Source organism: Rhea americana, unplaced genomic scaffold, assembly GCF_003343005.1.
Source record: "Rhea americana isolate MKP2758 unplaced genomic scaffold, rheAme1 scaffold_258, whole genome shotgun sequence".
NCBI classification, from domain to species: Eukaryota; Metazoa; Chordata; class Aves; order Rheiformes; family Rheidae; genus Rhea; species Rhea americana.
In genome coordinates, this window is record NW_028186377.1 from 717,745 (window position 1) to 740,838 (window position 23,094).

Consider the following 23,094-nt stretch of genomic DNA (forward strand, 5'->3'; position numbering starts at 1 on the left):
AGTAACTTCTCTGTTTATYTGTTTATAGCTACTTTGGGGGAAGGGATATGGTCTGAACAAGGACATCTTTCTGATGTTCATAGGATTAGACCATTGAAAGTCTGCTACAAAACTTGTTTAACTGCAAAACTCCATTTAACTGCACTGAAATGTGGGACAGGCCCTGGATCTGTTTATTGCCTCTGTTACTATCAAATATTTCGTAGTTTAGCAGCCCTACTTTTAATTCAYCTTTTTTTATTTATTTTTATTTTATTTTATTTTATTTTGAAATCCAAACATTAAAAAAAACAGCATGAACAAAGGCACAGACTAGTCGCTCTTTTGTGTGACTCCATTTTCATATGAGGCTTTCTTGTTGCTAATTAGAATAGGAGCAATAATAGGCTTTTAGAAGATTAAAATATAATTTGCAGTTATTTAGATGTTRCAGAATTTGTCTTTCAAAGAAATATAAGCAGATTTATAACAAATGATTAAACAATTTGTAACAATAGCTAAACAATATGGTAAACTTTTCAAGGGATACATGTTACATCTAAGCAGATCTGTAAAAGCTTTAGTAAGTATTCCAGCAAACACAGTACACGGTCATCTTTGATGTAGTATCAGACAATATGTTTTCACTTAGACATTAGATATGTCTGTATTTACTACTGTAGCTACAGTTTTAAGATATAGTAACAAGCACGTCAATGCACTTTAGAGTTATGTAGTAATTCAGAGATACAGTATGACATAAACATACAGAAAAATGATAAACTATAAGAGGAATGTGCTGGGGGSTGATAAAAATGCAGTTACTGTATTTAATCAGCTTTCTTATTTCTAGTTACTAAGGTGTAGGGCCTCAGTGTCTTTTAAACACTTTGGATTAATTCAAGCTGATTTCTAAAAGAGATACTGTAAGGTGAATATATCAGCTTACAGTTATGATTATCCCATTTAGTTATCCTGTCTTATAATCAAATGGCTTCAAACTAGACTGATGCATGTTACTTATCTTTTGAAATCAGTTTTTAAAATTTTTATTTTGTAGTCTTTGTCAAGCAATTGTATCAAGCACATTTTCCTTTTCCTGCTGCTGTCTGGAGATACATTTTAAGTCTCACTCCCACTTGAGTATGCATGCCACCCAGATCTCTTATGTTCAGCTCGAACTAGCTAGAATGCACATACCTTTATGAGCAAAAAAGGATGAGTAGCAGAACTGGAACAGTTCTGAAGAACACATACAATTTAGGATTAGCAATGGGGAGAATCACAGATGCCTCACAGAATCCACTGCTCTATAATTCTGCAACTGGATGGTGGCTTACTGAAGCCAGCAGTAAGTACTTCTATGGTCCTCCTTGCTATCATGTTTGATTACTTCGTAATTTTCCAAATATTTATCCTCATTATCCCTCTCTGAGCCAGGCATTTAAAAGACGGGGAGCTGACACGCATGGAGACTCCTAGTGAGATATAAAACAGAATAGTGCCTAGTCCCAGGGCAGCAATTGGGAATAYCCCTCTGTTTGCCCTGTTCTGAGCTCATATTTATCTTTAAAAACAGTACACTGTATTACTGAAAGCTCTGCCTTTGCCCTGCCTTCTCTCTTGTTCCCTATCACCTATTCAAGCAATACTTCCCTGTACTGTTTCCAGAAAACTGAGTTTATTCAGAGTTTGCTACCATTAATACAAAATGAAAGAAATTACATTTTAACATAAAGGCTACATTAAAAGTGTAATGTAAAGTCACAAAGAGTCAGAAACAGTAGCGTACTCATTTTTCTATGTATTTTTTTCTTTTATAAAAAAAGAGAGGGAGTTTGGATAAATGCACATCAATGTTTTTATAAGGCAAATACTGCAGAAGAATGTGCAGCACAATGTGAAGATGAAAAAAGTTTTACCTGGAGGTAATTTAGATGTGCTATTTCTGAATATTCTGCTTTTTTTTTTTTCATTGTAACTTTTTAAAGTTTTCTAAGGAATGTGATGCATACCAAGAAGTGACCACTTGGGAGATGCAGATTAGGAGAAAATATATGAGAAGGGAGATTAGAAAAACTGGTTTTAACATCAACATGTATTACAGGAAAATATTTTGCTGTTTTGATGAGGAATACAGTACACTGAAAAATATTTTTGTGAAGATTCCTTCACAACTTTTTTCACATAATAACCTGAAAGAAATGTGTTATTCAGAAAATGAGATATCAGCAATGCTGTGTTTTTTGCACTTATCACATTACTATTAGGCTCAAGTATCCAGCACTTTAGCTTATGTGGAATAATTTCACTGGCCGTCTAGTGTAGAGAAAACAATGAAGGTTGTGGGTTTTTTTCATTTGTTTGTTTGTTTTTCACCTGAAAACTCTGTGTGCTTGTTTGTAGGGATAGTATTGAGATTTTGATGCCAGGTTAGGGGATGGCCAGCCTGTAGCAGCCTCCTTTTGTCTTTTCTTCTGTGTTAGTAGAATTTATTGTTATTTGTGTTATCATTAGTATTTCTGGAGCTGACTGTGAGTGGGGCTAGACRTGTGGTTTAAAGGAAGACTTTTGAATCGCAATAGGTGGCTGTCTTCATTGCAGGTCCCTCCTGTGAGGCAGCAGTGTCTTCTTTTCTGAGCTTCAGGAATACTTAGTCTACCACATCCAGAGGATGCTTTTTTTGAAAGAGATGAACTTTTTGAATTCTTTCTGACTATACGTTTTTCTATAACCAGATTTAATTCAAGGCAGCAATAACTTGCTACAGGCCTTCTAAAGCATTTTATAACTGGCAATCATTTTCAAAAAGGTTGAAAACCTAGCATCAGGGAKATCATCATCTTTTTTAGAGGATGCAACCGTAAGAGATCACAGAAGTCTCTGCTTTTGGATCCCACCCTTCTTTCAGGCCAAGAGAGGACAAAGAACTTGAGCAGCACTTGTGCAATTTTGTCTTAGAAGAGGTCTCAGAAATTTCTGAAGAAATATTAAGAACACACATTTACCTTTTACAAATTGCCTGTATCTTCGTGTTCACTGCTGGTTATCAGCTTTGTCCAATATYACCTGTTCAGGAAAAATCACTTGGGCCTGGCATCATATATATAAATATCTTAAAACAATGGAAGAATGAATGAGTGTTTGRGTATCGGAAATCAAATGAATAGTACACATTTCAGAGAGGAGATGATATCTTAATGAAAATGCTTTGAGAATCAGGTTGATACTACAGYGTGGGGAGATTTCCCACTTGTGCATTCATCCATACGTATTGAACAAGATATTCTTAGTCTCCTTAACCATAAACATTTTACAGTATTTATAACTTTGTCCAGACAGGGCAAAAAGTTGAGCTTAAATCAGGCTCAATTAACATAATCTAGCCAATGTTGATATAAATATAATGGCATCTCATAATGTGGTACCCAAGAAAAATGACATTAGCTTAGATTCCGCAGGCTTACTTGCAATCTAGTCAGTACATAGCACAGACAAGAAACAATATTTCCCAAGACAGAAGGAGGTTTGACAATGACATAAAGATGCCATCGAGATGTAAATTTGGGTCTGGATTTAYAGTGCATTATGACTTCCTGAAAATTTCTCATGTTCTTAATGCAAATTAAATGTAGGTTAGTTTTTCTCTTGTCACTTTCTAATTTGGATAAAAGGATTACACTGCTTAATACTGATCAGATATTTGGAAAAATTGTTTCTAATGGAGGTGGTTAAACATTCGAACAGGTTACCCAGGGAATCTGTGAAATTTCCTTCATTGGAGATAKTCAGAACTCAACTGGATATGGCCCTGAGCAACCCTTATCTTGCTTAGCAGTCAACCCTGTTTTGACCAGGAGCTGGATTGAGACTTCCATAGGTCCCTTCCCACCTGAATTATTCTGTGATTCCCTGATACTTTGAATTTRCTGGGGTAAAAGCATGGACAAAAGCAGTAACTATGAGTAACTTAAGAAGCAGCTGTAAGTTCACAGCCTAGCTTACAGTACTGTAACTTCTTCTTATATCCATATCCTTTCGAAGCTAAGACCAGTTTAGGCATTTGGGAACAAAARTCACTAGTGAAAATATAAAGCCTGACTCTGAAACACAATGTACAACATCCAGAATAGATTCTAAAAATGTTCAGAGGATAACAGTTTGAACGAAGTGACTTACTACTSTTCATGTTCTCTCTCCTTTCAATTTCAACAGGGCCTTCCTATTCCTCAGTAAAAATCAGTGGTGTTTAACATTGTCTAAAACCTCCCAGACAACAAAGATTTTCCAAGAACAGATTCAGTTCTCTATGAGAAACAAGGTATGTGAACCCCTGTAATAAGTTTCRTGATGTACTTCGTCTATATCTCTAATTTCCTTTTATTAACAGTAATGGGAAAACATTCACATTTCTGTGGGTCCAAATGTCTGAAACATGTTAAATATAGCTGATTTGCATGTGCACAACACCTGTTACGTGAGATATATGTAACTTCTGATACAGATTCGTTAAAAGTATATTTTGTTTYAGTTAATCTTCTCGAGTGCAAGAAAGGAAAGGGGGAGGATTACAGAGGAACAGAAGACAGAACTCGGAAGGGTGTGCTGTACCATAAGTGAGTGGATAGTGTGCCCCACAAATCGAAGTATGGTCTTCTCATTTTTGTCCAAATTTTATGATTGATATTTTCTGAACTATCCATAACCAGTGTGCTTTAAGCAATTTTACACCRCAGATTGTCAAAGATAGATATTCACCGTTGAGTTTAATTTGTAATGAATAATTTCTTCCWTATATCTCTCACTCTGAGTTTTAGCTCTTACAAAAAACAAAGAGAAACAAAACAAAAAAGAAGCAAGACAARTATGCTTTTAAGACATTGTATAACTTGTCTCACTGTAATTACAATGATATTATATGCTACCAATTTTTGTAGTCCTTGTTCAAGCAGTAAACTCACTTGGAAAAACTAAYATGAATGAAAATTTCATCCTTAACTTAAATGGGGCCAGGACTTCCCTTTCTAGGTACGATACAGTAGTGAAACTGAAATAGTGTCATTCTATCCATGACTCTGTCCCCTGATAATATTTTATTGTTACTACATGAGAAGTGTGCAAGAAGATCTAGCTGCTCTCCAGGTAGATTCACGCAGCATGACATCCACGTTACTCTCCGTTCCTTAGTCAGTGTCCTCTTGCTGTATCTTCCAAAAAAAAGTTCTCATRTGAACTGTTACTCTTGCAAACCTTGTAGGTTAGAAATGATAGCTACAAYGTATCTGCTGCATGAAAATATTGAAGAATCCTTTGAGATTATTGTGTTTCCTGCAAACTGTGGACATGAGACTGTTGGTTCTTCAGTGACATCCCAGTAGCTATGGAGAGATTTYTAATGAGAGCTTATAGAATAATACTCGTATAGCAGCTTCAGTTCCACAAGAGGAGTATCCATTTTTTTCGCTTTTAAGTTGCATGGGAAACCCAAAACATTTGAAAAACAAACAAAAAAAATCCTTTTTTTCATTACGGTATTTATCCTTCTATTATAGCTTTATACCTGAAAATTTCCTTCATGCGGGGTTAGAAGAAAACTACTGCAGGAATCCCAATGGAGATGCAAATGGACCATGGTGTTTCACAACAGATCCTACTACCAGAATAGATTACTGTAGCATTCCAGAATGTGAAGGTCAGAGTATATATGTTCCTTCCTTCCATTCTCCTCATTATATTCTCTACAATGATTTTGATTTTCTTTTTAATCTATATTTAAGTATGTGAGAATATTCAKATTCTTCTATGATTCAGATTCTTTTATTTTGAATTGGGGATTTGCTCTAAATGTAAATTTAAATAAAACTAGACTTGAAATGAAAATTTTCATCATAGAGACTGTTTCCTGGGTTGTGTTAAATTTGTGAAGTAATTTTATAGATATAAAGGGACTGCAACTAGAAAGGTCAAAATTATCTTTGAAAAAGACAAATTTAATAGATCACATACAACACTTTAATTGAGAAGATTGAAGTTGTTGATACARACATAGAGCAAAACTCCACCATTAAAATGTTGTTTGGTAACGTTTGGTCAATATAATGAGRATGAGGTTACGATGTGGATAAATTTCAGGGATCCAATATTCACACATAGAGGAATGAACTTTGATTTGGCCTCTCCTTAGGACAGAGCTCCTTCTTTTTTGCATTGCTATATTTTGTCCTGGAAATATTAAAAAACTAAGCTGTAACACTTGATTTATATTCAAGGAGAGAAAAAACTAATCCAGAGAAGTTGGATCATCAAGGTCACACTCACGAGTGTGAAGAAAGAGTGTTAGYGATTTATGGATTCCATAGCTCTCATGGATAATCTTGCTATTCTTCAGAAGAAGCTATTCTGAAGTGGAAGCATCTCCAGTAGGTCAGTGATCCCTAAGAGCTCCTTAGAAATCCCCTTTCATATATACCAAATAAAAAATTGAGGATTTACAATATTCTTATTTTTTAAATATGTATTTTAGAAAGGCAAATATTGTAAGTGTAATTGATTAACAACCGTCACCTAATAGGAAAAAGAATCTTTTTATTTTTGCAGTGTTTTTTTTCCTGTCCTTTAACTTTGCCATTTGAAAGGATTTTTCAGCTAATAGCCAGGCCAGTGTGAGAGTTCATGGGCCAGCTCTAATACTGACTTTCCGCCTTSGTTCTACAGTGAGTGCATGCAGTGTAATGGTGAAGACTACCATGGAAGAGTTTCCAGGACAGAGTCTGGATTGAGTGCCAGCACTGGGATRCCCAAGAGCCTCATTCTCATGGATATCTTCCTGAAGGGTGAGTCACAGTCAGTGCTGAATTGTCYCACTCCTTCCCACAGYGCCTGCAGCCAGYCTAGTTGCTGCAGCTCACTYGTAACTGACTCACAAGCTTRACTKACCTTCTAATGGCCAGTTTTCCAGAGAAGGACCTGAAGATGAATTTTTGCCGTAATCCTGATGGCGAACTTCGGCCCTGGTGTTTCACTACCAGCCCCACTAAACGCTGGGAATATTGTGACATTCCTCGCTGCAGTGAGTCTGACTTTCAGCAATTACTCTACTGGGCTGCATTTCACACAACTGCAGGATGCAGCCCTCCCATAGAAGACTATGGAGTGGAAAGATGAGAAATCAAAGTTCTGACTACCCCAAGAAAATTTTTGGAACCAAAGAAGGTGCACGTTAGKGAGAAAAAATGACACTCAGTTTCTGCTACATTGATTTATGTTAGTCCATTGAGGCCGCAGTTGTCACACAAGTATTACAAAGCACGGCATTGTCAGAGAAATACGTCATGAAGACCCTAATTTTTCTTCAACAGTCTTATTTTTTGGCATAGCTGAGGAGGGTGTCAGTCCACTTAAATCTCAGAAACACCAAGTTTTACTTTCCACTTGACCTGCTAACTTGTGGAACACCCATGAAAATACCATGGCTTCGTTATGGTGTTTGTTTGCCTAGTGTTAGACAACATGGGATAAATTCTTGCCTTTTCCTTAGTGAAGATAGGTCCTGAAAGACAAACTCAGGCCTGGAGGAACTAACAATGTCATCTTCAAAGTGGCTGTCTGCACTGAAGGACAAACTAATGCTTAGATCCTTAATCATATCCTCGTATATCCTAGTAGTGCTTCTTTTCTGACTTTAAGAGGAAACATACTCACTAATGGAAATGACTATTTATAGTCTTCTCTGAAATAAGAAATAAAATTTAAGAAACTGTTACATTACTGATTTTAAAAATTTAACAAGATTTTTGGTACAAATTATATTTTTACAACCACRTTTTTCCCCCAGTGAAACCATAAGTGGAAGAAAAATATGTATGTATTTTCATTTTCAGGAAAAATAACTAAATAGCTACAGACTTTCACTCTTTTCTGTTCAATGTCTTTCTGATGCATCTACCTTTATGGCTTCCCTAGAAATAGTCTTGAAGTTTGGATCATAGACAGCAATTGCATGTGCCACTGTAGGCACTTCAGTCTTTTTTGATTTCTTTCTTCCTTCCTCCTTGCTGCTAGGCTGCTTCACTCATGTTGAAAGCCTTTCACTCCTTGTTCTGAGTATCCTCATTGGCTCTCTCTTCTTTTCTCTCTCTCTTTCCTCTGTAGTGTCTCTCCTCATATTCTTGGGTCTTACCCTTGCTTTTTCCAGCTCTCTATAACTTCTTTCCAGTACTGCCACTTTTTCACTTTCCAGCTCTGCTCTCGGGACTGGTGCAGTGGAATCAGGTTCAGCGTGGTCTTGTTGCTGCCTGATAGCTGCGAAGAAGAAGTGTAGAACACACCTCAGGAACTTTATTTTTTACCTCACGTCACTCCTTACCCCCTCCTCTCCACAAAGTCAAAAAAAGCCATAGCTTTCCAGCAATATCACTTCTGCAGAAAGAAAAAAAGCGTGTGTTCTGCATGATGCAAAGCTTAACCATGTATCTGTATCTACCTGAGGCATTATTTCTATTTTGTTCTTTTTCCTTGCACAGTTACACCCCCATCAACTTCTGGACTGGGCCACCAGTGTCTTTCAGGGAATGGAAAAGATTATTGTGGCAGGATAGCCATCACTGAATCAGGATATACCTGTCAGTACTGGAGCACTCAGTTCCCTCACAAACATGGGGAAACTCCTGAGAACAATCCCTGCAAGTAAATGAAACACCTTCATTAGTTAAAGGCTGTACCATTACCAAGAAAGACTTATCATAAAATGATCCTCACAGAAATGTCTGTGAATGTAATGCCAGGTCTCTTCCTTCCTATTCTACTTATTACTCCTGTTTGACTCTTTCCTTTGATACTGCTCTTTCTTTCTTCTAGATTATTCTTTTGTCCAGTCAGCTTATTATCAGATATTTAAGCCTTTTTTACCGACATTCAGAGTTTTCCTACTCTTCCTTTCTCCATTCCAGCCTGTCCTGTATCCTTCCTGGCTAGCTAGTGTTCAAGGTGGTGCTATGGTTGGTCTGGGTGCATCAGAAACAGTAATGTCCAATTCAGATCTTCTGATTACCCCCCTTTTTTTGGATCATGTAGATATGCTTGCTATGCAGCTTTAAAAGAGGCAGCACTGATTTTAAAATACTCCAAAATACTCTTAACCTTTGGTTAAGATTTTTTTGGTAGCAGTACCATTGGGCCACCACTGTGCAGCAAGCCATTGRTTAAGGCAGTCTGTATGTGGAACGCTATCCACTATCCTATTTAGGTACAGGAACAGAGCATATACTGAGTACTTTCCTAGCCTTCTGTGATTAACTGGTGTTTCGTTGTCTTTGGTATTTCTGTCTCTCTCCTAACAATRCTGTCTCACTTCAGCAAGTACTTTTCTAACGAGCAATATGCTTTGAGACATAAGAGAGGGGAGGAAAGGAGAAAGTTGTGTTAACTTTTGGAATGGGATGCTCTGGGGCTTCTTTGTCGTCTGTTAAGGACTTATACACTCTCCAAATCAGAGYATGTTCCCACATAACCAGTCCAGCACAAAAGCCATCAGCGATTGGTCAGAATTTTGAAAATAAGCCAGTCTTACTGGACTGGTCAGCTGCCAGTGTAAAGACCTTACAATAAGAATATTTTAGTGCATGCCTTTACGGTGCAGCTCCTGGGCTAAGAGCACAAAAGAGAAAAGCTCAAATATGAACAATTCATTATATAACATTCAGCCATAAAATACTTATTACTGGGTTTGTTGACCATTTCCAAAACAGTAGTATGCTGAAATAATGGGACATGCAATGTTTTACCTATGTTGATGAATGTCCRATAAGTGAAACATTAAACAGGTCAGGAAAACAGTTTGCTCTTTTGTATGTAGCTAGCTTAAGATTTCCAAAATGCTGTTGTTTTTAGTCAATGTTTCCATTTCAGGGGTTTAGCTAAAAATTATTGTAGGAACCCAGATGGTAAGAAGAGGCCCTGGTGCTATACCACCAACAGCACAACACGATGGCAGTATTGTAGCATCCCTCAGTGTCCACAGACAGCATCACAAATCACTGGTAAGAATAGTATAACCCATGCTACAGCAACAGAGAATCTAGTGGAAGGTGATCATTTGTGTTTTAAAAATCTCTACTAAAATTCTGCTTAGTGGTATTGTTTGTTTATTGATCTTGTGGGCATGCTGCAAAGCTTACTCAGTCATGAGTAGAAAATAGGACCTTTTTGTCTCAGGGGAAATGAGAGTGAAGGTTTTAAGTCTGCTGATTGAAAGATTAGAGAGTTTTAGTCTTCTTTTTACATGTAAGTAAATACAAGAAGATATTAAAAACAAACATGACCAAAGATTTCTGGTGAAAAATGTCTCTGAATGTATTTGGGAGGAAGGGGGGGGGAGGGACGAAAATGGGGATGAAAGGAGAAAAAAGCAGTAAAAGAATAATGATCCATTTTTTAAATCCTAAACATCAATCTCCTACATCTAACTTAAGAAAAGTTAGATTTGAAGAAATTTTAGATCTATTTGTGTACCTTTTGATTCCCTCATCCAAACAAATGTGGTGTGCAGAAGCAAAATTTAAATGCAAATACTCCTGTCAAGTACCATCTGGTGCATGAAGGCTTTCCAGACATCCTTACATATGCTTTCTGTTTTTTTATTCTCAAACATTTCTGCAACTGCTTACTATTYTGTCTGATTTTTCTAACTCACTTTTACCTCTCTCCAGAAAGGATTTTAATTTTAAATTTAAGCATATAAATAAAATTAAGGGACTGATTTCCGTTGTTCATTATAGATGATGATATGCCAAGGCAGTTTGCAAGTCCAGAGGAGTGCTATCGAGAGAGAGGCCTAGATTACYGTGGTACAGCTTCTTTTACTATCATAGGAAAGAAATGCCAAGCTTGGAATTCAATGTTGCCATATCATCACAATAGAATGGCAAGCAATTTCACAAAAGYGTATGTTTATTTTGCATTTTTGTGTTGTGTTAGCCAGTTGTTCTCACTGTACACTTGATTATCTTACARTAGTTAAAAGTAGAAGAGAATATCCTTGTTAAAAAAATGACACTTTTCATTATTATTCTTCTAAGCCAGAAAATTTATTATTTGTCCAAGCCTTAAAAATGACCTTTTGGTCTTTTTTTCTATGACATTTAAATTGTGGACTAAATGTAAATAAAAAMCATCCTTTTAAATTGCCCTTAAAAAATTTAACAGTTGCCATTACTCTTCAAGAACATATGCAAGAACAGTCATTAAGGCAGATGGCAGAATATCCACCTGCTTTCCAAAGCTGTCTCTTTATTAATGTTTGAAAGAGCTGCCATAGCCTTTAAAGCKGCTTCAGTGAGTAACAGATGGAAGAATTCAACAGCCGAGATATTTACCAGTGGCCTGGACCATTTTTATATGGGAAACCCAACACAYTGGCTACCAACTCCATCCTTAGTTGTGCACTGGAATAGAAATGATGASACTAATAAAAATATCTCCTTTCCGGGTTCTGTAACACTGACTCCTGTCCTCTTTGATCTAGCCACAATATATCAGTTTYAGTAATCATAGTACTGCAGTCCTCTCATCTGTCATTTGCTTCACAAATCCTTTCAGTGCATCTTTACTGCTTCTCAAGTAAATCTCTATTCACACTGCCTACAGCTCATTTCTTTGTTCTRTCCCATCCTAAATCACACTGTTTTGATCAACTCAATTATTATTTTTGTGAAAAATTTGTTTGTGAAACTCTTGGAGATTTTGTCCCTCTTCTGATTCAGGATGGAGAAATTATCTGAACTCTTTAAAAATCTTAGGGAGAAGACCATTTCTCTTAYCATCCCATCCAACCTTCACTTTGCAAACCCTTATGTGAAGAAATGCTCACTGAATTCAGTAGAACTATTCCTTGGTAGTAATCCCTAATCAAATTCACATGCATATGTATTCACTGGTCCTAAAAGTTAGAAGGGACAATTCTGTTTTTTTCTCAATTTCTGACTCTGGTAAAATCATTCTTTTTAATCTTTGTGGTAAGCTCCCAGTCCTAAAGGACACAGATCAGTTTAAYTGTGTATTAAAATGAATGGATATTTTCTGCATTCGCATATATGTTCTAATGATTGTTAATAAAGACGAATATTACATCATCATACATTATGCAGCTAGTCAGACTGTTTCTATAACCTGCAGTCAAGACTCCACAAACATTATTAGTTTTTATCAAAAATGAAATGGACAGCTATGCTGTTGTACAATATACACCTTGCTGTTTATACCATATCAATAATTACTTATTTCTTTTTATTTGATAGTGATCTGAGTTCTGTGATATATAATAAAAAAACAAATTTGTACCATTTCTGTATTTTGCACACTTCACCTATTCTCTGAAATATTCCCATGYATTTTTAGAAGGCTATATATGAATCAAAGTGCATTGTATTTATATTTCTAGGGATCTGAGAGAAAACCATTGCTGGAACCCAGATAATGATATAGCCCCTTGGTRTTACACTACTGTTCCTATTGTGAGATGGGAATGTTGTAATCTGCAAAAGTATGACTATGGAGGACACCTTGTTTCATCTGAACCATCTTATTCAACACTAGAACCAGACCACCAGATGGTCGGGCCATACCTTTACATTGTCTTTTATAGGTTCTGTTCTCTGCTCACGTGCAGCTAACATTTTACATTAATCTGCAACAAATTATTAGTATCTCTGCTGAGGATCTTATTTACCTTATATTTTGCTTTTTCTAATTGAAAACCTTATTGACAGAAGCTATGGTTTACATATGGTAAAACGTTGCAAAGGGCAGTTGTGTTTTGAAGAAGAGAGGTAGAACAAGATAAAATATTTCATCCTGCAAGGTACTAAGTACTCTGTGCAACACTTTGTAGGAACATTCTTTGGGTTTATAACATAGCTGCTAATAGGCACACATCCAGAGCCCTGCCTCTTGCAATAGTGAGAACCATCTGAGTCTAAACTTTGCTTTTAAAAATAATTTCTAATTCTTGTGGCTGAAGAGAAAAACTTGAAACTGTGACAACTCTGATACAAACAACAAATTAATATCTGCTGATGATGGCAAAGAATCTGAAGTAATACCTGTAGGAAGCAAGAACTTCTTACATTTTAACTCTGAAATGGGTCACTCTAATACTAACTGTGTAAGAACCAGTATGATGGAGTCTTTTCAATATTTCTGCACTATATGTGATAATTCATAACATCTCCAAATCAACAAATTCTGTGAACTGACATTTTGTACAGACACATGCTTCAATAGAATTTTTCTCAAAGTATCACAGGTCAAAAAAACTTCTTTACCTAAGCAGAAGGGAATGAAATAGTTCCATCTGCTTATTTGCATTTATCTTGGAATTTTACCCAATGATTTACAGCAAAGCATTATTACTTTTTCTCCTCCCTTTACAGAGTGTATTATTGGCAATGGTAAAGATTATCATGGTGCAGTCATGAAAACTAGAAGCGGCAGGACTTGCCAAGAGTGGAGATCTCAGGAGCCTCATTAGCACAGTTATCTCACTCCAAAGACTCATACAARATCAGGCCTGGATAAAAATGTAAGCAGCTGTTAATGCAATATTTTCATCTAATATTGCCTCCCTCCACTCTGACATGGACATCGACTGTCAGAGAAACAAACTCCATGTCCTTCAAACAAAGGACACTTTGTTCCAAAAATCAGACTGGCATGGGTTGAATAGCTTCTGGGCAATAAGGAGGATGCAAAAAAGCTTACATCTTCTGGCATGGCTTACATCTTCTCTACAGTGCGATATACCTTACCTGAAATAACAGCCTCTGCTTTTCAAGGTTACAGTCCAAGATTACCAATTTTGAAACCTCTGTGGTATWTGGTTGAGAACCATAGCAAGACAGATCAACCATTAAGTTTACCTCAYCACATATTTTCAGCTCTTAAGTATGTTCTTCACAGGGGTTGGCTGTCATCATTGAAGCTATCTGATCTCTGAGGATAAAATGTGATGAGAAGAAGAGGATCTGCAAGAGCAGATCTGAAAATCCTGGCAGCCTCCCTGGGGCTTTGTCTGTGACAGTAAATTAAATAAGGCCAGATCAAGGGCCATATCTCAGCTCATACCTGTACAGAAACACAGGCCTCATCTGCACTGCTCTCCAGGAAAATCATAGACTGTACCAGCCACCAAACCATGCCTTGTCACTGTTTGAGACAGTGCTAGTCAGTCTAGCCCAAAGCCATTACAGGRAATATACTAAGAATTAAACAGCTTACATGATCATGGGGCACAAGCCCAGGCTCTGKACAGGCTTAATTTATTAGTATAGACGTAGTCTTTGCCCCTCTTAGACAGACAACAGATGACCTAATGCTGAAATCATTGTCAGTCAAGGATCAGCGTAGGAACACTCTAGCACTGGAATGAGTGGGGCGCAAGAAGAAGACTATACACCTTTTCTCTGCAAGTTAGCAGTATATTCACCTCTGGGCACGGACACAGAGCTCTGGGGGGTGGTAGTAAATGTAGATGCTGAGGTGAAGACTGCCTTTTGTGTGTACTTCCAAGTCAGCAAAAGAAAATATGACCTTGGCACTGTGTCAGCTGGTCCTAAGAGCCTGCAAGAGTGGCAGCTGAGTTCCAGGGAAAAGGACCCCATTAGGACTGGGGACTGCACCAGGGCAAGRGAGATGCCTCCAGGCAGAGCTACAGCTTACTAATCTGGAAGCAACTTCAGAATAAAAATAAACATTTGGCCTTTCACAAGTTCACTGAAAGAAAAATCTTAATGAAAGAGAAAATAAAGGGAAGGAGGAAGGTAGAAGTCTCTGAAAAAAAGGCAGTGCTGCTCACAAAACATTCCCTTTAAATACTGCAAGAGAAAAAAGCTTTCAGATTTAGTGTTTGTTATGCACATGYATTTATGTGCATTTGGACAATACATTGTACTAGCAGCAAGTGACTTTCTTTTTTTAACTTGGATACAAAATACTSTAGAAGAGACCTTCTTGTATTTTTCATAGGAAGCCTGCTCTGTGGTCATTTCGCACCCTGTGGAGGGTACATCCTCCTGCCTATCAAATGAGCTTATCTTTGGAACTTATTTCAGATACTGAAAGAAGTATAGGAAGCGGATTTGGCTGTAATGTGGGTGGATGATAAGATGACCGATGCACTAAAAGGAAAAGATCCAGGTCTGATTTCCAGCTGACATAGTGAACTGAGATGAAACKCAGAGTTCCATACATTTTTCTAACCTAATAACATCTTCTTTGTATAAATAACCAATTGAAACACTTCCCTCCCAATGAACTCCTCTGTCTTTCAGCTCTATAGTATGAAAGTCTTTATCCTAATCCACTGGTTTTATGCACAAGAGCCCATAAAAGAGTTAAAGCAAATCTAGAAACCCTCTCAGTCTTTCCACAGCTAGCAGAGGAGACCAAGAGAGGATTTTGCACACTGCTCGGACCCTGCTATTTAAAACATTGATGTGGCATTTGAAATGGGTGGGCAAATGATGCAAATTAAATGCATAGTGTTTCCTTGACTCTTCAATGTATGAGTTCCATTGGACATATCAGGGCAAAACCCTTTGCTGCTTATCCAATGCTTTGCAAACTGAGCTGGAGTCTGAAGAATTCTCAGTGTTGAGCTGACTCTTATTGAATTAAGTGGCATGCGGACTAAGCCAACACTCAGTGTGTAGTGAAAATCTCGTTCTCTGTCTAGTTGTAATTCTCAGAAGTCGTTAGAACCCAGGACCTTCAGGCTGCCTCTGCTGACCAAATATTTCCTTGATGATGACAGAAGTAGAAATTTTACTTTTATCTCACATTTTCTTTTTAATTAACAGTTTTGAAAAAAAATAAAGCAAATAAYTACATGTCAAGAAGAAAGAAGAATCTATCATAAGCAAAAAAAAAATGTGGGAAAACTGTTCAAAAGTTARATTTTGTGTTAGTGCTAGATGTAAAGTAAGAATCAGGAAGTATTTGTATCCTAAAGTTGAGTCTTTATGTTCTTTTTTTTTGTTGTTACAGTATTGCAGGAATCCTGATGGAAATGTTAATGGACCTTGTTGCTACACAGCAGACCCCCAGAAAATCTGGGAATACTGTGAAATTCCCAAGTGTGGTAATTATTATTTCAGAATCATAAAATCATAYAAATATTGATTAGAAAGTAGCACTAGATTGTCACCAACACCAGGTCAGCTGTGGCTTGGTTTCATCAGATCCTGAAAGCATCTGAGCATGGGGATTCCACAGYCTTCCTGGGACCTTGCCCAGTGCTGCAACACTGGCCCTGATTATTTTTTTTTAATTCTTCTCCAAATGGAACTTTCCAAGTCAGTATGCGATCATTGCCCCTTGATACGTTCTTTGGCACTACCAAGCAGGCTTTTTTGCAGCTTCCTTCAAATAGTTGTAGGCTGCTGTAGGACCTTACCTTACCCTTCTCTTTGCCAGACCAAACAAACCGAACTCCCTCTACCTCTTCTCATGAGCCACATGCTGTAGGCCTCTGACCCTCTTGGTAGTCTCAGCTGGATTCCCTTCTGAATCAGTAACTCAAAAACAGACACAGTATTTCAGATGCAGCCTCATCAGTGCTAAACAGAGAGGAACAAAACCTCCCTTTCTCTACTTCCCATGTTCCACTTCAGGTGGTACAGAATGAAGTCTGAGAGCATACTGTTGGCTCCTGTCCTTCCTACATTTTCTGTAACCCACAGACAATTTCCAGATCCTCCTCAACCAGTTGCTTCCCAGCACATGGGCTTCAGACTTCTTCCACCCCAGTGCAAAACTARAGGTGTGTGTCAGCCACTTCCCTGGTTTAAATTCACCCTCCAGTTTGATGATGGTACAGTCGATGCCATTGTTCAGGTCAGTAATGAATGTACTGACAATATGGATCCCAGTTTTGGCCCTYTGGGAAATTCTGCTTTGAGCCCCGAGGTCCCCCAGTTTTCAACTCACCTGACAATCTACTTGTCCAGCACACAGCTCGTCAGACTCAGGTTTTGCTCTTCCTTTTGACAGTCTTTTATGACAGCTGTGAGGGGTAGCTTCATTTTTCAACCCAAACCCAAAGCAATCTAATGACAGCTATAGATTTGAATTAGGTCCACATGCAACTGATAGAAGAACCTGCCTATAATAAATATCCAGCTGATCATACTAATGCAAAGGACACAGWAAAGAGTCATTATTTGTCTCTGAAAATCAATACAATATTGTTTCTCTGTCCACCTGGTTTGTTCGTGTAGTCAGTTTGCACTGCAATGTAATTTTAATAACCCTAACCAAACCCACAAACTCAGCAGGAAGTGTGAAGTGCGATTGCAAATYTTACTTTCGTTGCTGCCATGCTGTTTGAAGTAGCTACTGCATTTTTATGAATGCTGTTACTTCCTGATCATTGCTGTCCAAATGATACCTATTTAATTCAAAGTATTTTGTGGGAAATTGCTATGTGGAAARTGACATCTTGGCGACAAACTTCTTGGTGGAAGTGGCATAATAGCTTTTGTTTATTTGTTTTTTGGTTGGCAATTATCTAGGTGAAGAGTGAACAACTAAAAAGGATGAAGATTATTCCTTCCTCCCTTAGATTTGATTGCATTTTGAATGGTTTGAAATTCTTTAGTGTGATTACTTTTCATTCTGTAGCTCCCTTTCAACAAGAATGTGGGAAACCGAAGAGGAATCCCAAACAACATCGAAGGATTGTGGGTGGATGTGCATCCATGTGGATGGTGTCAGCGCCACACCCTTGGCCCTGGCAAGTCAGTCTTAGGACAAGGTACTCCATGTTACACTGCAACATTATGAAATATCAGGGGACAAAGCAACAGAGATTAGAGAAGGTGTTATGTTATGGTGTATATCCTTCTGGAGAGCACCATTGGTCTGATATTAGGAGCATTTGAAAGGATGGGGAAAGGGATTTTGAGAATTTATCAATAACACATTTTGTGTTGCAAGGATTATGTATAATTGAATACCAGCCTTCAAGTCATTATCTTTATTTCAGTACCAACATACGCCTTTGTGGCAGTACTCTGATAGATCCACAGTGGATTCTTACAGCAGCTCATGGTTTGGAAAGGTAAATGTCTTCCATGGCAAGCTTTATGTTTATATGAGAAGGATTTCATGAATTTCAAGGAAATAACACTAAGATTCCACCAACATACCTACCTACCTACCACAAGCTACTTCAGTYGTGCAGAGAAGAAAAGATGATGGAATTTGTACTGGGACACTGTCTTASAAACCTACTGACAGGCTCCATCTTGCGTGTCTGTGTCATGATAGGCAATGCCAGACTAAAACAATCTTTCATKGTGCATCTAGGCAGTCTCTGTCCCCTCTGCTCTAGGGCTTAGCTAACTCATTTGACTTGACATTGGGACAGAATGGAGGAATATTCATAGCATCAAGCATCAGTCTCCTCTGAGAAGCAACACAGCTTGGTGCCTGCCACTTCCCTTCTGAGATGCATGTTTGATCCTAATACAAACATGGGACCAGTGAAGAGARCAATGAAGTTTGCTGGACCATACTCTGTGCTGAGGCCCAGGCCATAGGTACAGTCCATGTTGGTATAACCTCAGGTTTTCTGGTTGCTTTAATCTTGATCCTACAAGAGCAAGGCATAATTTAATGCTGTTATCACTTTTGCCCTTTTGCCTCTTGAACTGTGAAGATCAGATGTAGAACTGATCACGTTTGCTGCCTCTGACAGGGCTTGGGAACATCACAGATATCCAAAAGCCTCTGGAGTTTTGATTCTGCCCACTAAGCAAGAAAGCTCTGTGCAATTTACAGACACACGGGGTGAACATTAAAAAAAGGCAGGTATTTATTTTGTTGAGAGGAAAAAAATCTGTTCTTCTGTCTTGTTCAGCATACTTCTACAAGGAAATGTTCACATTTATCAGGGATGGAGCTCTGGGCACGTATAAAAATGTGATTGTGCATAATAATGTGTTTCAGCTCATTGTGTGCAATTATTTCTTACAGGTCATCAATGCCTTCTTCCTACAGAGTCTTCCTTGGACTACACACAGCAAAGACTGTAGAGCCATCTGTGCAAATCCAAGAGGTTAAGGGTATATTCCAAACACTGTATGGGGCAGATATTGCCTTGCTGAAGTTGAGCAGGTACCATTTCAATCCCAGCATTTCTTTTCAACTCCTTTTTCCTGACCTCACAAATAAACTTAAGTGGATATAGACTTGAAAAGTGGCTGTTGACACTGGTACATGGAAAGAATATTCCATCTCAGAGCCTGTGAGGTTTGATTTACCAAGGCATGGAGCACAGACAGCTGCCACTGATATAAATGTGAGATGAGAGTTCAGCTTGGGTTATTAATTTACTCCCTATTATTGCATGAAACCATTTCATATGATCCATCCATGAAACTAAAACAATCAGATGTCTTGCTTCTCTCCCACCAGTCTTCTTTTAAGACATAGAGTGCAAGTGGATCAATGACAAACACACACTAATGGGTATATATCTTTGTGGATGTTCCTTTTCAGTCCTGCAATGATTATTGACCAAGTTATACCTGCGTGTTTACCTGAAGAAAATATGATGSTAGGAAGTGGAACAGAATGCTTTACTACTGGCTGGGGAGAAATAAAAGGTGAGGCACAGTCAATGTAGCTGGGAGTTTAATAGTCTTGGCAGGATTTGTACAACTGGTCTCCAGAATTTTTACACTCGTTGTACAGGGAAAAACAAATGTGTGTACTTAACCTTTTACATAAATTAAAGATTATTGGTCAGTGTCAGTCCTCAAGCAATCCCACATACACTGAAAATCAAAAGAAAAAAAATCAGAGTGAATGAAACCAGTGAAAACAAGCAGGATCACCATCTTTCCAGAGTAGTCTTTTCCCTTTAGCTTACTACTGCATAGATTCCACATCCCTTTTGTACACTGTTTGGCCACAGATAGGAAACCYCATCATCACTTTAGTGTGTACCTGCGGCATTCACCAAAATATCAGTGAATGACATTAACTGGAATTTACTGTGGCACAGGTGGGGTGAAAGTGAAAATAAGATTCTGTCACATCAGCTAAAAAACCTGAGGATTAACAATGGGTCAGAGCAAAAGCCCCATCTTTGAAAATTTTGCAGTTGGTGAAAAGTTCAGTTCATTATCCAAGCTTTGTGGCTGGAAACTCACTGTTCAAAGAACTGAATGGAAAATCTATACTTGAACTTGTTTTTTTTCCTCAGCCTTGGAGGTAGAATAAATCCAAACTTACTGCTGAGCCTGCAGTAAGGCATTTCTCCAGTATTAGAACTTGTCTTATTATTATACTGCTGTAGATTAAAAGCAAATGATATTTCTCTGAGCTTTCATCAATCTCTCCAGCAAAGAGAGGATCTCTGTAAAGTTGTCCTTGGTTTTATAATCCAAAGGGTACTTTCTTTCTGAATTTCTGAATTTTTCCAAGTTTAAGTTTAACAAAATTTAAATAACTTCAAAATACATACAGACTGATGTGTTTTCTTACTCCCCCTCATCTGCAAATCAGATGTTTTTCTGTTACCTCTTGCTAAATCACTTCCAAAGACTATTCTATCTCACAGCCTATGAGATTTATGCAGTAAGGCATAGAATCAGCTCCCACTGATATAAAAATAGGATGGGAGGACAGGTTGGAGGACAGATAAATTTTCTGYCAGTACTAAGCTCTTGGTAACAGTCTTTATTTTTGTAGTTTATATTTTCTTTTTGTTGGTTGTTTATTTCCAAAAGGTACAGGTCGAGAGTATGTCCTAAAACAGGCCAGTTTGCCCACGTCTGAAAATAAAGCATGCAATAACTCTGAATTTCTGAATGGAAGACTCAAAAAGTTTGAATTCTGTGTTGAGCCCATTAATGCTTGCCCAGATACCTGTCAGGTAAGAAAAGCCTAGGAGGATCTAATCAGTCATTGCAGTCTATTCTCATTGCAAGCCTGTAGAAAGTACATTGGTCTTAGAATTTTACTTTTCTAGTTCTTTGGTGCTCTCAGTTCATTCACTTATATCCTGTATCATTGTTAATGATGGTACTTCAAGTTTCTGCTTGATGCTCTAAGCAAATCAAATTATAGCTTAGTCTCTGTGGTTTAGTACTTATCTTATTCCCTGACAGTACTTGTTGCACCCTCCATTTAAAATGTAAGAGTTGAAAGGTACATACAGTGCCTCTTCTCCCTTTCCTAGTGCTAGAACTAGATGTTCCCTAGACACCATGAGTGTCTGTAATGTTGTAGACACTTGGAGTAGAAATATGAAGATTGGCACGAACAAATATGAATGGAAAGGTGTATGTGTAAATGCCAGGAGAAGAGCAGAACAAAGGTTAAAAGGATAACRAAGGACATCATTCCTAGTAACAAAACTGAGGAACATGCTGTTCCTGTCAAACCGAGAAGGCCTATGCTGTGGTAAAGACCACAGCACAGACAGCCTGTCAGTGGAAGACCCATCTGATAGCAGAAGGAGGAAAATAAAGTTTAGCACATCAAATTCTTTTTTTCTGCTAACCCATTAGGAAGACAGAGTATAGAAGAGGACCACTCCATAAGAACTGTTGACTCCTACATAATGTAAAAGATCTTTGCAAAAACTAGTTAGTCATCGCCAATCGGAAATACTGTGAGATGTGATGAGGACTCTGTAGCCACTGTCCCTTGTTCTTCATGTTGCACATCAGTAACCCTGGCTGGACTGCCTGCATGCGTACATCTTGGTGCTTGTGTGTATGTGGGTGAAACAGTGTAAGCAAATTAAATCTGTGAGAGGATGAGTGTGATGGGTAAAATCAACTCATTTAGAGATTTTGTAAGAATAATCACTTCCTCTTGAATAAGTTCTCACATTGAGTTTTGTTCCATTACTGTCCTGTGGTGCAGATTACAATGTAGTGTAACGATAGCTGTGAATAAGCCAGGGTAAGCACCCAAGCTGCAGCATGGGAGGGYTCATCAACTCCTGCTCAGCACTGCACTAATGCTGCTACCCAGGAGAGGAGTCAGCATCTCCTCCAAACCTGAACTGTAATGCATGAACTACTATCTCAGAGCAGCTCAAGAGTAACTATGCCAGATGCTGCTAAGGCTAATTACTTCAGTTCTGTTTCTYGTTCAGGTGATTACCCTGTTTTTTATTCCAGAGCAGAGTTCAAGGCTCTTTTGAGTGAGTCACATACCTGGCAGAGACAGGTAGATAGACAAAGTGGATCATAAGTGAAGAAAAACAATTTGATTCATTACATTTTGATGCAGAAATAACTCCTCACATTATTCCACAAAAATTTAAAACAAAAATATGAAATGAGATGAGATGAGATGAGATGAGATGAGATGAGATGAGATGAGATGAGATGAGACGAGACAAGATATGACAAGATGAGGCAGATTTAGCTCAGTTGGTTAGAGTGTGGTGCTGCTAATGCCAAGGTCGAGGGTTCAATCCCCGTACGGGCTATGCCGAGGGTTGGACTAGATGATCTGCAGAGGTCCCKTCCAACCTTATCATTCTGTGATTCTATGATCTTTGTTCCTGATTTTGAGATGAGATGAAAGGGTTKGTCTTAGTTCCTGGCTGTCTCCAGAGCTCTTGATAACACCCAGATCTACAAGGATTGTCTAACAGACAGGGAAAACTCTTTCCTAGTCGAAGTTCAGTTTTTCTTTTTATTTTTTTGACATTTATTTTCCTTGTACAGCAGTGGAGATATATTCACTCCTCTTCTTTGCCTCCTGTTTGCATATTACTGATTAGTGATGTGCTATCACTAACATACTGACATTCTTCTTTAGGGAGACAGTGGAGGACCTTTAGTTTGTCTTGTCCAAGACAGATTTGTCCTACATGGAATCACCTCTTGGGCRTTTGGTTGTGGCCTTTGTCCAAGTTTCTAGTTATACTTCTTGGATTAAGAATATAATGGGAGCCATCTGATCCTGGAAGTGGACTGCCCTTGCCTGGAAAGCAGTATGCACCTTAGAATTATGAGATTACAATTACATTAAATTTTAAGAATGGAAAAAAATACAAAATAATAATAAAATAGATATAATCAATTATAAATT

At 38.0% G+C, this 23,094-nt stretch overlaps 1 pseudogene; it reads left to right on the top strand.

Annotated features, from left to right (window-relative positions):
- Positions 1–1,267: 1,267 nt before the first annotated feature.
- Positions 1,268–22,199, top strand: LOC146594479 (plasminogen-like; annotated as a pseudogene).
- Positions 22,200–23,094: the final 895 nt, after the last annotated feature.